Here is a 14,683-nt window from a genome sequence, read left to right as displayed (position 1 = left end):
TCTACCTCTGATAAAGCTGATGGTGGGATTTGGGATTTGAGGACCAGTGTAACGGGGAGTGGACCTGGCTTTGGCCTGGGGCAGAGGGATGGGCTCTGCAATTTCTGTAACAAGGACCATGTTTTTCCCCTGCTTAAAAGCCCTCCATGGTTCCCAGCTACCCCAGGCTAAGGTCCAAACTGATTAGCCTCACATTCCAGTCTTACAGGATCTGACCCCTGCTTGTTTCCCACATGTATCACTTGGGACTCTTCCATTGTAGACGATAGAAACCAAATGCCAACCAGATCGAGTGAAAAAGAGCAAGCATGGCTCATGGATCAGAAAGCCCTGAGCTCTGCTGACTTCAGACACTGCTGGATTCAGGAGCACACATGGTAGTTTCAGCAATGTCCTTTCTCTCCATCTCCAGGCTCAGGCTTCAGCAGTGTGTTTGTTTTCAGGCAAAATCCAGCATGCGGTGGCAAAGATGAACACCATAGCTGATGTGGAGAACAAAGGCGAAAGAAAAAAATGTAACTTCCTTACAACTTGTAGCCCATTGACAAGTACTTTAGACAGGCAGGTGACCTTCCTCAAGGAGCTTGGCTGCCTAGGGGCGCCTGGGTGGCTCAGTCAGTTAAGCTTTTGACTCTTTTTTTTTTTTTTTTTTAAGATTTTATTTATTTATTTGTAAGAGAGAGAGCGCGAGTGTGAGCACAAGCAAGGGGGAGAAGCAGGCTCCCTTCTGAGCAAGGAGCCTGATGTGGGAACCGAACCCAAGACCATGGGATCATGAATTGAGCTGAAGGCAGACACTTCACCAACTGAGCCACCCAGGTGTCCCAAGCTTTAGACTCGTGATCTCACAGGTCTGAGTTCAGTCCCCACATTGGGCTCTATGCTGGGTGTGGAGCTGACTTAAAAACAAAAAGGAGTTTAGCTGCCTCAATGTTAATACTTTGCTAGAGGCAAAAAGCAACCTTAGCTTGACATTAGCCCGACCTCCAGGATCCTGTAAAAAATCCCTTTGGAAACTTCCTTTATCTCTACCCGCTCCCCCCAAGATACGTGTTAGCAATCATCTAAACATATGGCGCACTGATCTACATCTGTGGGTCTCATGACTAAGGTTTTACTAGACAGTAGTACATGGCCTTTTCCGAACCACAGCCAGCCCCTCAAAGTCCTGGAAACCTGGAAACCTTGCTTCCAAATTCCTTAGAGACTTACTCTATCCCTAACTCCCTCCCAACTTGAAAGGATATAATCAGTCCCCCCTCACAAGCCCAGTGCAGCTCTTCCGACCCACGGGTCCTGTCCCTGTGCTTTAATAAAAAGCACCCTTTTTGCACCAAAGACGTCTCAAGAATTTTTTCTTGACTGTTTGTCCCTGACCCCAACATTCCACATCAATAGCCATCTCAAGTTTACAATCTGGTACTTCAGTAAGCTCAACACAGAGTAAATGCATCTTGCCCAGGAAATTCCAGGAAAGTTCAGAGGATACCTCTTAACTAGGGAGACTAGGTTATATGGCCAGCCTTGAACCATCACTGTGACTCTTGTTGTCCCCGCCTGAGGCTTGGGGGTAGGATCATCCCATTTGAACGACTTTTTTGAGAGTGATGTAGGGGAGTTTCCAACGTATCTGTGGGATGGTATTACCGTAGAAGAAGGATGTGGCATACCCCACCGTCCGCCTATCAAATAGCTTTGTCCCTCTTTTTCCTTGCTAAGAGAGTCCAAATTCTGTTCAGCAGCAATGTGCTAAGGGAAGGAGAGCCCTTCGCTCAGCCTCAGATGCACTGTAACTTGTCTAACCCAAGCACCAGAATCCCATTTCTTTGTAGTTTCTGGTTTATGGGTCTGCATGTGATGGGGCTTTAGTCAATGAGATTCTAAGAGACAGTCTGCTGGAGGGCTTTTGGAAGGGTTTTCCTCTCTAAGAAAAGGATATTGTCATGTGAGTATGGGACACTTTAAAGCTGTGGCAGCCATCTTGAAACCATTAAGGGGAAACCGATTCGCCAGCAGAGCTAACCTGTCAAGCTGCCTTTGCTGAGAAGCTGAATTATCCAACCTTACCGCTCCCTTTAAGACTTCCTTTTAAAGAAAAAAACTTGTGCTCGAATATACAGAACATAAATTCACCATTTTAACTGTTTTAAAGCCTATAATTCGGTGGTATTTGGTACATTCACAATGTATGAAACCATCAGGACAGTCTAGTTCCAGAATATTTTCATCACCCCAAAAGCAAACCCTCGTACCTATCAAGCAATCGCTCCCAATTCTCTTTGCCCCAGCTTCTGGCAACCACTGCTCTATTTTCTGTCTCTCTCCATTTGCCTATTCTGAATAGATCATATAAATGGAATCATACAATACATGGCCTGTTCTGTCTGGCTTCTCTCCTTCAGCATAATGTTTTCAAGATTCATCCATGTTGTAGCATACGTATCAGTACTTCTTCCTTCCTCTCTCTCTCTCTCATTGTTTGTTAGTTTGCTTATTTATTTATTTATTTATTTATTTATTTATTTATTTATTTATTTATTTAAAGTAGGCTCCATGCCCAGGGCGGAGCCAAACATGCAGCCCAATGTGGGGCTTGAACTCACAACCTTCAGATCAAGATCTGAGCTGAGATCAAGAGTTGGACGCTCAACTACTGAACCACACAGGTATCCCTGAAGACTTTATTTTTAAGTAATCTCTACACCCAATGTGGGGCTCGAACTTGCCACCCTGAGATCAAGAGTTTCACACTCTACCGAATGAGCCAGCCAGATGCACCATGCCCATTTTTTATTTATTTTTATTTTTTAATTTTTATAAAGATTTTTATTTATTTATCTATCTATCTGAGAGAGAGTGAGCATGAGTGGGGGGAGGGAAAGAGAGAGGGAGAAGCAGACTCCCTGCTCAGCAGAAAGCCTGTTGCAGGGCTTGATCCCCAGACCCTGGGCTCATGACCTGAGCTGTGGGCAGATGCTTAACCAGCTGAGCCACCCAGGTGCCCCCATGCCCATTTTTTAATTGGGTATTTTCTTTTTGTGGTTGATTTGTAAGGATTCTTTATACATTATAGGCACAGATTCTTCAGATACATAATTTGCAAATATTTTTTCCTATTCTATTGTCTTTCCACCTTCTTGAGAATGTTTTTCGAGTTTTAAAAAATTTCGATGAAGTCTCATTTGTCTATTTTTTCTTTTGTTGCTTCTGCCTTTGGTGTCAGATCTAAGACACCATTGCCAAGTGCAAGGGCATGATGATTACTGTAGGTTTTATTCCAAGAGTTTTATAGTTTTAGCTATTTATTATATATTTATATATAGTTTTAACTTATATTTAAGTAACTGATCCATTTTGAGTTAATTTGTGCAAATGATGTGAGGAAAGGTCCAACTTCATTATTTTGCATGTGGAAATCCAGTTGTCCCATCACCATTTGTTGAAGACACTGTTCTTTCCCCATTGAATGTTTTTGGCATCCTTGTCAAAAATCCATGGACGTAAATATACAGGTTTCTTTCTGGACTTTCAATTCCATTTAATCGATCTGTTTGTCTTTCCATGCCAATACCATACTGTTTTGATTACTATCATTTTATAGGAAGTTTTGAAATCGGAAAGTATGAGTTCTACAACTTTGTTCTTCTTTTTCAATATTGTTTTGGCTATTTGGAGCCCCTTGAGGTCCCACATGAATTTTAGGGTGCGTGTAAGTATCTGTGGTTAGACTCCTGATGTTGAGTGTGACCCACTCCCCTTCTCTTCTGCTGCAGTTCACAGTAGGTATGACAGCAGGTGTCCTAGGAGTGGCCTGGCTGCTGCAGCCCTCGCCAGGAGCCAGAAGGAAGCAGGAAAATCAGTAAGTCAAGGAATTGTCCTGATAGCAACAGTTTCTTGTGGAGAAATCTTGCTTAGCCAGCTGGTGTGGAATTCAGTTTATTGATTTCACTCTGTTCTGTGGTCACTTAGGCTTATTTTAAGGGAGCTATGTAAAAGCACAGAAAGATTTTATTTGGGGAAATGCAGCATAATGTGGTTTCTACATTAGTTGGACTCTGTTATGAACTGAAAACGCCCCCCCCCCCCCAGCAATTCATATTGAAGCCCTAACTCCCAATGTGATGGGACTTGGAGGTGATGCCTTTGAGACGTAATTAGGATTAGATGAGGTGAGGATGGGCCCCCCACGATGGGAGAGTGTCCTTAGAAGAATAAGAAAGACAAGAGTTCTCTTCTCCCTACCTCCTTGCAAAAACACAGTGAGAAGGCAGCTGTCTGCAAGCCAGGAAGAGGGTCTTCACCAGGAACTGTATCCGCTGGCCCCTTGATCTTGGACTTCCGGCCTCCAGAACAGTGAGAAGATAAATTTCTGTTGTTTAAGTCACCTAGTACGTGGCTTTTTTTTTTTTTTTTTTTAATGGCAGCCCTGACTGCCTAAGACACCCTTGATTTCCAGGGGAATAATTCTAATATTTCTCCTTTTAGGATGAGGTTTTCATTTATTTTAATTTTGAGAATTGATGTTAAACTTACATACAATGAAGCGTACAAAGAGTCCGTGTATACCTCGATAAACTTTTACATATCTGTACACCTGTGTAAACGAATCAGATCAAGACAGAACATTTCAAATACTCTAGAAGGTGCCATCATGTATCCTCCTAGTCAATACCCATTATTCTTTAAAAATTTTTTTTAAATTTAAATTCAATTTAATTAACATGTAGTGTATTATTACTTTCAGGGGTAGAATTTAGTGATTCATCAGTTGCATATAACACCCAGCTCATTACATCATGGGCCCTCCTTAATGCCATCGCCCAGGTACCCCATCCCCCCACTTCCCTCCCGTCCAGCAACCCTCAGTTTGTTCTCTCTCATTAAGAGTCTCTTATGGTTTGCCTCCCTCTCTGTTTTTATCTTATTTTATTTTTCCTTCCCTTCACCTGTGTTCATCTGTTTTGTTTCTTAAATTCCACATGAGTGAAATCATATGATATTGTCTTTCTCTGACTTATTTCACTTAGCATCATACCCTTTAGTTCCATCCACATGTTGATATTGGCAAGACTTCGTTCTCTTTGGTGTCTGAGTGATGTTCCATTGTGTATATACTGCGTCTCCTTCTCCGTTCATCTGTTGATGGACATCTGCGCTCTTTCCATAGTTTGGCTATTGTGGACACTGCTTCTATAAACATTGGGGGGCAGGTGCCCTTTCAAATCACTATTTTTGTATCCTTTGGATATAAAGCCTAGTAGTATAGTTGCTGGGTCTAGGGTAGTTCTATTTTAACTTTTTGAGAAAATTCCACACTGTTTTCCAGCGTGGCTGAACCAGTTTGCAGTTTCACCAACAGTGTCAGAGAACTCCCCTTTCTCCACATCCTCTCCAACATCTGTTGTTGCCTGAGTTGTTAATTTTAGCCATTCTGACCCGTGTGAGGTGGTACAATACCCATTATTCTGACCTCTAATCTATAGGTTAGTTTTGTTTGTTTTTAATGTAATATCAGTGAAATAAGCAAAAATAAAAAATAATAAAAACTGCTCTTTGCATCTGACTTTAAAATATTTATTTATTTATTTTAGAGAGAGAAAGAAAGAGCATGTGAGTGGGAGGAGGGGCAGCGGGAGAGGGAAAGAAAGAGGGAGAGAAGCAGGCTCCCCGCTGAGTGAGGAGCCCTACACAGGGCTCAATCCCACCACCCCAAGATCATCACCTGAGCTGAAATCAAGAGTTAGATGTTCAACCAACTGAACCACCTGGTGCTACACATCTGACTTTTTTTTTTTTTTAACTCAACATTATGTGTATAAAATCCTTCCCCATGTATGGACCAAAATTTCAGTAAGCTGTGAATAACAAAATATGATTAATGCAATTCTGTGATCTGGGATTTAAAAAAGAAAGAGAAAGAAAAAAGATGTGGGTGTATGTATGTGTTTCTGAAATGAGTAGTGTTTCATCAGAGAAACCTGGATTTTATCATTTTATCATGAGAGAATTCTACAGAAGCCATCTCATAATTAAAAAATAAATATGTAATATTACCAGTGTGATGTGATTGTGGGCAAAATATTATCTTCCAGCTGCTTCACTTAATAAAATATCTGTTTTTAACACTAAAAAAAAAAGTTCCTCCACATTATTATGTGTAGCAGTATTTTTTTGTTCATTGCTTTGTAGTATTCCATTGAAATCAGCATGGTTTTTACTTTAGAACTATTCATATAAGCCTGCTAGGAGCGTTCACGTACACATCTCTTGGTGAACATATGCAATTATTTTTGTGGAATTGCCAGATTATAGGGTGTAGCTATATTTAGTTCCACTAGGGCCTTCTAAACATTTTCCTAGTGTGGAGGTACTAATTTACACTCTCACCAGGAATATAAGAGTTCCAGTTGTCCACATCCTCACCCACACTTTTTATTTCCAGTCTTTTCAATCTGAGCCATGCTGGTGAGTACGCATTGGTATCTCCTTGTGCTTTTATTTCTATTTCTCTAATGGCTAATGATGCAAAACCCATTTAAAAATATTTACCAGCCATCTGAGTATCTTTTTTTCCTCCTGATGCAAAAAGGTGTTTTAATTAAAGCATGGGAATAGGACCCAGGGGTAGAAAGAACTGCCTGAATATCTTTAAAATTTTTTTTAACTTGTTCAAGTGTTTTGCCCATTTTTAGTGGGCTATTGGTTTTTCCTGTGAGTATTCACATGGAGCAAAACATCGTTATATTCTGTGCCCCTTCAGAGATTCCATCCACCCATCTCTTCCCTAGACCTCCTTGCTTCCAATTTTCCCTTCATGTTTCTCTAAAGTCCCTGACTAACCCATTTTTAAATCTTCATGAATCAGTGTATACCCGTACCTCTGGCTATCTCTATTTCTAGGAAAAAATGGGCCACCAAGTACATTTCTCGAGCTTCTGTCTCCTGGCAGTCTTCCCTTCACCCCAACTGTCAGGGCCAACCCCAAGTGGGGCTGTGGGGCTACAGGTGTGCACATTCAGACAGTGCCAACATCGTATGCCAAATAACTTGTAAACCAGGCCCAAAGGTTTTCTTCCTCAGTGAGCAGCTCATAGCAATATCCTATGAGGCTAGAAGGACAGTTTGAGAGCGAAGACAAAATGTATGAGAGTAGATGCCATGCGGATCTTGGAAGTCAGGCACAACCAGCTGCCAGACTTGGACCCGAGACAATAGCTGGTATAGATATCTATGGCAGGCTGCTGCCTCTGCATCGGGTGCTGGACTGGGTGTCACTGTTGGTAAGAGGCCAGGGGCTGGAAAGAAGAGCTGGACAATGTAGGATCCGCTGGCGTCTTTTTTTTTTTTTTTTTAATGTGACAGAGAGACAGCCAGCGAGAGAGGGAACACAGCAGGGGAGTGGGAGAGGAAGAAGCAGGCTCCCAGCGGAGGAGCCTGATATGGGACTCGATCCCGGAACGCCAGGATCACGCCCTGAGCCAAAGGCAGACGCTCAACGACTGCGCCACCCAGGCGTCCCCGCTGGCGTCTTTAACCAAAGTGCAGAGGCTGCTTTATCACTTTCGCCTTCCCAAATTCTCAAAGATGTCTCTTTGGGCCAACTTAAACCAGGACCACATGAGAAAGGGGACTTGGGGACACGTGGTTCTATCTTAGTCAAACACACAGCACAACGTTACTTACATCCATCCAATGAGTTCTTACTTTCGGAAACTATATAACTTCCATTTGATTTTTTTTGGTAATAGATTCTGACTCTTTATGGAAATTCTATTACATTTTTTCCATCTGTTTCCTTATTTTCCTGAACTTTCTTTAATATATTAATGGCAAAGTCCATATCTGTTTACTGCAATATCTGAATTATCTGTGAGCCTGCTTCTCATTTCTATTCTTATTTTTCCCTTTGAATAGTGGTCATATTTTCCTGCCTCTTTGCATGTCTAGTAAATGTTGACTGTATGTTGGACATTTTCTTTAAAAGAACAATTGTCTTTTTTAAAAAATAGACTTTAAGGGGCGCCTGGGTGGCACAGCGGTTAAGCGTCTGCCTTCGGCTCAGGGCATGATCCTGGAGTTATGGGATCGAGCCCCACATCAGGCTCCTCCGCTATGAGCCTGCTTCTTCCTCTCCCACTCCCCCTACTTGTGTTCCCTCTCTCGCTGGCTGTCTCTATCTCTGTCGAGTAAACAAATAAAATCTTTAAAAAAAAATAGACTTTACTTTTTGAAGCAGTTTTAGGTTCACAGAAAAACTGAGAGGAAGTTACAGTGATTTTTCACATACCTCTTGCCCTGTCCCCCTGCTTTCCCCATTATCAATACCACCCACCAGAGTGGCACATTTGCTACAATTGATTACTTACCTTGACACATCATTATCACCCAAACTCCATACTTTATGTTAGAGCTCACTCTTGGTGTTGTCCATTTTATGGTTTTAGACAAATGTATAAAAACATGTATCTGCCACTATAGTATCATCCTTAGTAATACATTGGCTTAAAAATCCTCTGTGTCGGGGCGCCTGGGTGGCGCAGTCGTTAAGCGTCTGCCTTCGGTTCAGGGCGTGATCCCGGCGTTCTGGGATCGAGCCCCACATCAGGCTCTTCCACTGGGAGCCTGCTTCTTCCTCTCCCACTCCCCCTGCTTGTGTTCCCTCTCTCGCTGGCTGTCTCTCTCTGTCAAATAAATAAATAAAATCTTTTAAAAAAATCCTCTGTGCTGGACCTATACATTCCTTTCTCCCCTCTAACTCCAGGAAAATAATGATATTTTTATGGTCTCCAAAGTTTTGACTTTTCCAGAATGTCATGTGGTTGGAACCATAATGTATGTAACCTTTTTAGATTGGCTCCTTTCACTTGGCAATATGCATTTAAGGTTCCTGTATGTCTTTCCATGGCTTGATAACTAATTTCTTTTTAGGGCTGAATAATATTCCATTATCTGGATGCACCACAGTTTATTTGTCTACTCACCTACTGAGGGATATCTTGGTTGCTTCTAAGTTTTGGCAATTATGAATAAAGATTCTACAAACATCCTTGTGCAGGGTTTGTGTGATCATGTTTTCATAAATACCAAGCACACAATTGCTGGATCATATAGTAAGAGTATGTTTAGATTTGTAAGAAACTGCCAAGCTGTCTTCCAAAGTGGTTGTACCATTTTACATTCCCACCAACAATGAATGAGAGTTCCTGTTGCACCACATCCTTGTCAGCATTTGGTGTTGTCATTGTCCTGAATTTTTGCCGTTTTATTTTTATTTATTTTTGTTTTTTAAAGATTTTATTTATTTATTTGATAGAGAGAGCAAGCAAGAAAGCAGGGGGGGGCAGAAGGAGGGGGAGAAAGAATCCTCAAGCAGACTCCCCACTGAGCATGGAGCCTGACACAGGGCTGGATTCCAGGACCCGGAGATCATGACCTGAGCCGAAATCAAGAGTCTGAGGCTCAACTGACTGAGCCACCCAGGCGCCCTGATTTTTGCCATTTTAACAGCTAGGTAGTGGTATCTTACTGTTTTAATTTGCATTTCCCTGATGACATATGATGTGAAGCGTCTTTTCATGTGCTTATTTGCCATCTGTATATCTTCTTTCGTGTCTGTTAAAGTCTTGGGCCCTACTATAGACTGGATGTTTGCGTCTCCTCAAAATTCATATGTTGAAATCCTAATCCCCAATGTGATGGCTTTAGAAGGTGGTGCCTTTGGGATATGCTTCAGTCATAAGAACAGAGCCCTCATGAATGGGATTAATGCCTTCACAAAAGAGACCCCAGAGAGCCCTCTAACCCCTTCCACCACATGAGGTTACAGTGAGAAGATGTCTATTATGAACTGGCAATCAAGCCCTTACCAGAACCTGACCATGCTTGCACCTTGATCTTAGACTTCCAGTCTCCAGAACTGTTAAGAAATAAATTTCTGTTGTTTATAAGCCACCCAATCTATTGTATTCTGTTATAGCAGCCCAAAAGGATTAAGATAGGCCCATATTTTAATCAGGTTGTTTGTTTTCTAATTGTTGAGTTTTAAGAGTTCTTTGTATATGTTGGGTAATGGTCCTTTATTACATATGTATTTTGCAAATATTTCTCAATGCATACAAATATCAAATCATGCTGTACACCTGAAACTAATATGTTATATGTTAATTATACCTCAATTAAAAACATATTTTAAAAAGATTAAATAATATCCCACTGTATGTATATACCACATTTGTTATCCATTCATCTGTCAATGGACACTTGGTTGTTTCCGCACTTTAGCTATTGTGGATGATGTGGCTATGAACATGGGTGTGCAAATATCTCATTAACACCCTGCTTTCAATTCTTTTGGGTATATACACAGACATGGAAATTCTGAGTCATGTAATAATTCTATATTTAACTTTTTGAGGAAATGCCATACTGTTTTCCACCACCACTGCACCATTTACATTCCCACCAATAGTTCCAATTTCTCCACATCCTTGCCAACACTTGACTATATGATAGATTACATTAATTTGATGTGATAGATTACATTGATTTTTGAATATTGAGTCTTATCCCTGTCTTGCATACCTGGGATAAGTCCTATTTGGTGGTGGTATATAATTCTTTTTGTACATTGTTTGATTTGATTTATTAATAATTTGTTGAGGATTTTTGCATCTATATTCCTGAGAGATATTGGCCTGTAGTTTTCTTTTCCTGCAATATCTTTGGTTTTGGTATGATGATAATGAATGAGTTAGGAAGTATTCCCTCTGTTTCTATCCTCTGAAAGAGATCATAGAGAATTGACATCATTTTTCCTTCAATGTTTGTTAGAATTCACCAGTGAACCCGTCTGGGCCTGCTGCTTTCTTTTTTGGGAGGTTATTAGTGACTGATTCAATATCTTTAATAGATAAGTCCTTTTAGGATTATCTATTTCTTCCTGTGTGAGTTTTAGTGCATTGTGCCTTTTAAGGAATTGGTCCATTTTCTATAAGTTATTAAGTTTGTAGCCATAGAGGTGGCTATAGTGTTCCTTCATTTTTCTTTTAATGTCCATAGGATCTGTACTGATGTCTCCTCTTTCATTTCTGATATTACTAATTTGTGTCCTCTCTCTTTTTTTTCTTAGTTAGCCTGGCTAGAGGCTTATCAATTTCATCGATCTTTTCAAAGAATCAGCTTTTAGTTTCATTGGTTTTTCTTTATTGATTCCTGATTTCAACTTCATTGACTTCTGCTCTAATTCTTTTTAAAAAAATATTTAATTAATTTATTTACAAGCAGGGGGAGCAAAGGGCAGAGGGAGAAGCAGACTCCCCACTGAGCAGGGAGCCTGATGCCGGGCTCCATCCCAGGGACCCAGGATCATGACCCAAGTCGAAGGCAGATGCTTAATCGACTGAGCCACCCAGGCACCATGTCTTGTCAGTTTTTCTTGAATATCAGACGTGATGTACTGGGTATAAGGAACTGCAGTAGATTAGCCTGTAGTAATGTGGTGGTAAGGTGGGGAGGAGGAGGCATGCTATAGTCCCATGATTAGATCTCAGTCTTTTAGTCAGCCCTTACCTCTAGACTGTGAACTTCACATGTGCTTCTTGAATCGTCATCATTGTTGTTATTGTTGTTTTCCCCTCCTCCCTTAGGTGGGACAGCATGGCTAGAGCTCTCTGGGGTGGGGTATTTTCCTTCCCCCAGGTCAGTTAGGCTCTGAAAAAACCCCAGCAGGTTAGGCTCTGGTTAAATAGTTTTGTTGTTGTTTTTTATTCTTTATGTAGACTTCGGGCCCCACATGGGGCTTGAACTATGACCCCGAGATCAAGAGTACTTGCTCTACTGACTGAACCAGCCAGGTGCCTCTAGTTTTTCTTGAAGGCAGATCTTGTTAAGAAGGACAGAATACTTGGCATATTTCAAAATGGTTACTTTTCCTCTCTCCCTGCCGGAAGCATGAGGGGATTTTTCTCTGATACTCACTGTGAAAACCAGGTCAAGTTCCTGGAGATAAAACTTACAAAAGTGTGGAGGCTCCCTTATGGCTGAGTTCCCCCCAGCGATTTTAACTCTCAGAGCTGTCCACACTGAGCCTCCAACAATTTGTCACTAACATTTCAGATTTCCCTACCCCTGTGCTGCTTCCAGAATGTGGAGGTATCAACTTGTGGGTTTCTGCTCTGGTAGGTTGTGACTCTCTGTTTTCATCTGTCAGTTTCTACAGTTCGTGAGGATGGGTACATACTGGACCCAAAGAACCACTGTCTTTTATACAGATGATTTTACCTCCCACCAGAGAATGGTCTACCTGTATTCTTTTAGGCTCATGCACTAAGAAACTGATCATATCCATCCAGTAAGGGATGGAGCTGGACTGGTGAGGAGATCCAGTTTTACCAAGACGTCTACCTTTGTTTCATCCTCATTCTCCAGGCATGGTCCTTCCTCGGGTCTGGAAGCTCTCCGTCTCAGCCTATGGACTGTGGGAGATTTTATTTTGAGTATTGGAGGTTTTGAGCTTAACTCTCCTGCCTCCTGCCCCACACATCCTCAAAATCTGGCAAATATCCTTTGTTTCAAGCGGCTCTTTCTCGAATTGGACTTTGTCTTCTAAACACCAGGAGACTGCAGAAGATTTCAGTCTTTTATTTAGGAGCTTGCAGGAACCTGCAGCTCCTCATGGCCATCAAAATCTCCACTGGGTTCTCTTTCTCCCAGTAGAGTCCCTTTGCCTGAGCTAAACTTTGGTGCCCAGAATTGGCAATTGCCCCAGGGAAGAATATTTGGGCAGTGATCCTCAGTTCATTCAGGGAGGAAAGCCTCTCCACTCTGAAATTTTAGTTCATCTCATTTATTCATAGCATTGCATTTATAGCTCTCTGCTATCTTTAAAAAGATGGTTCTTGCAATTTTTCTGCTTTTTCTTTTTTCCTTCTAATTCTTGCAGTGGGAGCACTGACCTGTTGAAAACTCTATATCTTGGTTGGAAACAGAGCCTTTAAAATTTTTTTAAAATTTAAATTCTAGTTAGTTAACATAAGTGCAATATGGTTTCAGGAGTAGAATTCAGTGATTCATCACTTACATACAACACCCAGTGCTCATCACATCAAGTGTCCTCCTTAATGCCCATCACCCATCTAGCCCATCCCCCACCCACCTCTCTCTATCAACCCTCAGCTTGTTCTCCATCATTAAGAGTCTCTTATGGTTTGTTTTCCGTTCTCTTTTTCCCCACCTTCCCATATGTTCATCTGTTTTGTTTCTTAAATTCCACATATGAGTGAAATCATATGATATTTGTCTTTCCCTGACTGACTTATTTCGCTTAGCATTATACACTCTAGCTCCATCCACGTTGTTGCAAATGGCAAGATTTCATTCTTTTTGATGGCTGAGTGATATTCCATTGCATGTATATGTGTGTGTGTATATATATATATATATATATATATATATATATATATATATATAATCTCACATCTTCTTGGACATTTGGGCTTTTTACATAATTTAACTATTGTTGATAATGTTGCTATAAACATTGGGGTGCACGTGACCTTTTGAATCTGTATTTTTACATCCTTTGGGTAAATACCTAGAATTGCAATGGCTCGGTCATAGTTTAGTTCTATTTTTAACTTTTTGAGGAACCTCCACACTGTTTCCCAGCGTGGCTGCACCATTTTGCATTCCCACCAACAGTGTAAGAGGGTTTCCCTTTCTCTGTATCCTCACCAACATCTGTTGTTTCCTGAGTTGTTAATTTTAGCCACTCTGACAGGTGTGAGGTGGTCTCTCTCAGGGTTTTGATGTGTATTTCCCTGATGATGAGTGACGATGAGCATCTTTTCATGTGTCTGTTGGCCATCTGGGTGTCTTCTTTGGAAGAATGTCTATTCATGTCTTCTGCCCGTTTCTTAACTGGATTGTTTGTTTTTTTGGGTGTTGAGGGAAACAGAGTCTTTTGATCTTTTAAAAACTTCTAGTAAATTCATCTTTTAAAAAATTTCTTCCAATATTTTCTCTTATCCATTTTTATGTTTCTCTTTTTGAAATGTTATTATCTGGGTATTTGTACTTCCACCTCTACCCTCTGTATCTTATGTTTTTCTTTTATATTTTCTATTATTTTTGTTTTTTGCTTCTTCCTTCTGGGAAAATTCCTCAATTTGATCTCCCAGTTCACTATCGTTTTCTTCAGCTGTATTCATTCTATTTAACCCATCTACCTTGACTGGTCAGAACTTCTGGTTTTAGGGGCACCTGGGTGGCTCAATCGGTTAAGCATCCAACTCTTGATTTCAGCTGGGATCATGATCTCAGAGTCATGGGATCAAGCCCCGTGTCGCCCTCCAATATCGGCAGGGAGTCTGCTTGGGATTCTCTCTCTCCCTCTCCCTTTGCCCCTCCCCCCACTCCCACACACTCTCTCTCAAATAAGAATAAATAAATAAAGTCTTAAAGAAAAAGAACTTTGGTTTTATTTTTTTTTAAAGATTTTATTTATTTATTTGACAGAGATAGAGACAGCCAGCAAGAGAGGGAACACAAGCAGGGGGAGTGGGAGAGGAAGAGCAGGCTCCCAGCAGAGGAGCCTGATGTGGGGCTCGATCCCATAACGCCGGGATCACGCCCTGAGCCGAAGGCAGGCGCTTAACCGCTGTGCCACCCAGGCGCCCCAGAACTT

Source organism: Ursus arctos, unplaced genomic scaffold (genome assembly GCF_023065955.2).
Source record: "Ursus arctos isolate Adak ecotype North America unplaced genomic scaffold, UrsArc2.0 scaffold_23, whole genome shotgun sequence".
Classification (NCBI taxonomy): domain Eukaryota; kingdom Metazoa; phylum Chordata; class Mammalia; order Carnivora; family Ursidae; genus Ursus; species Ursus arctos.
This window is presented reverse-complemented; position numbering follows the sequence as displayed.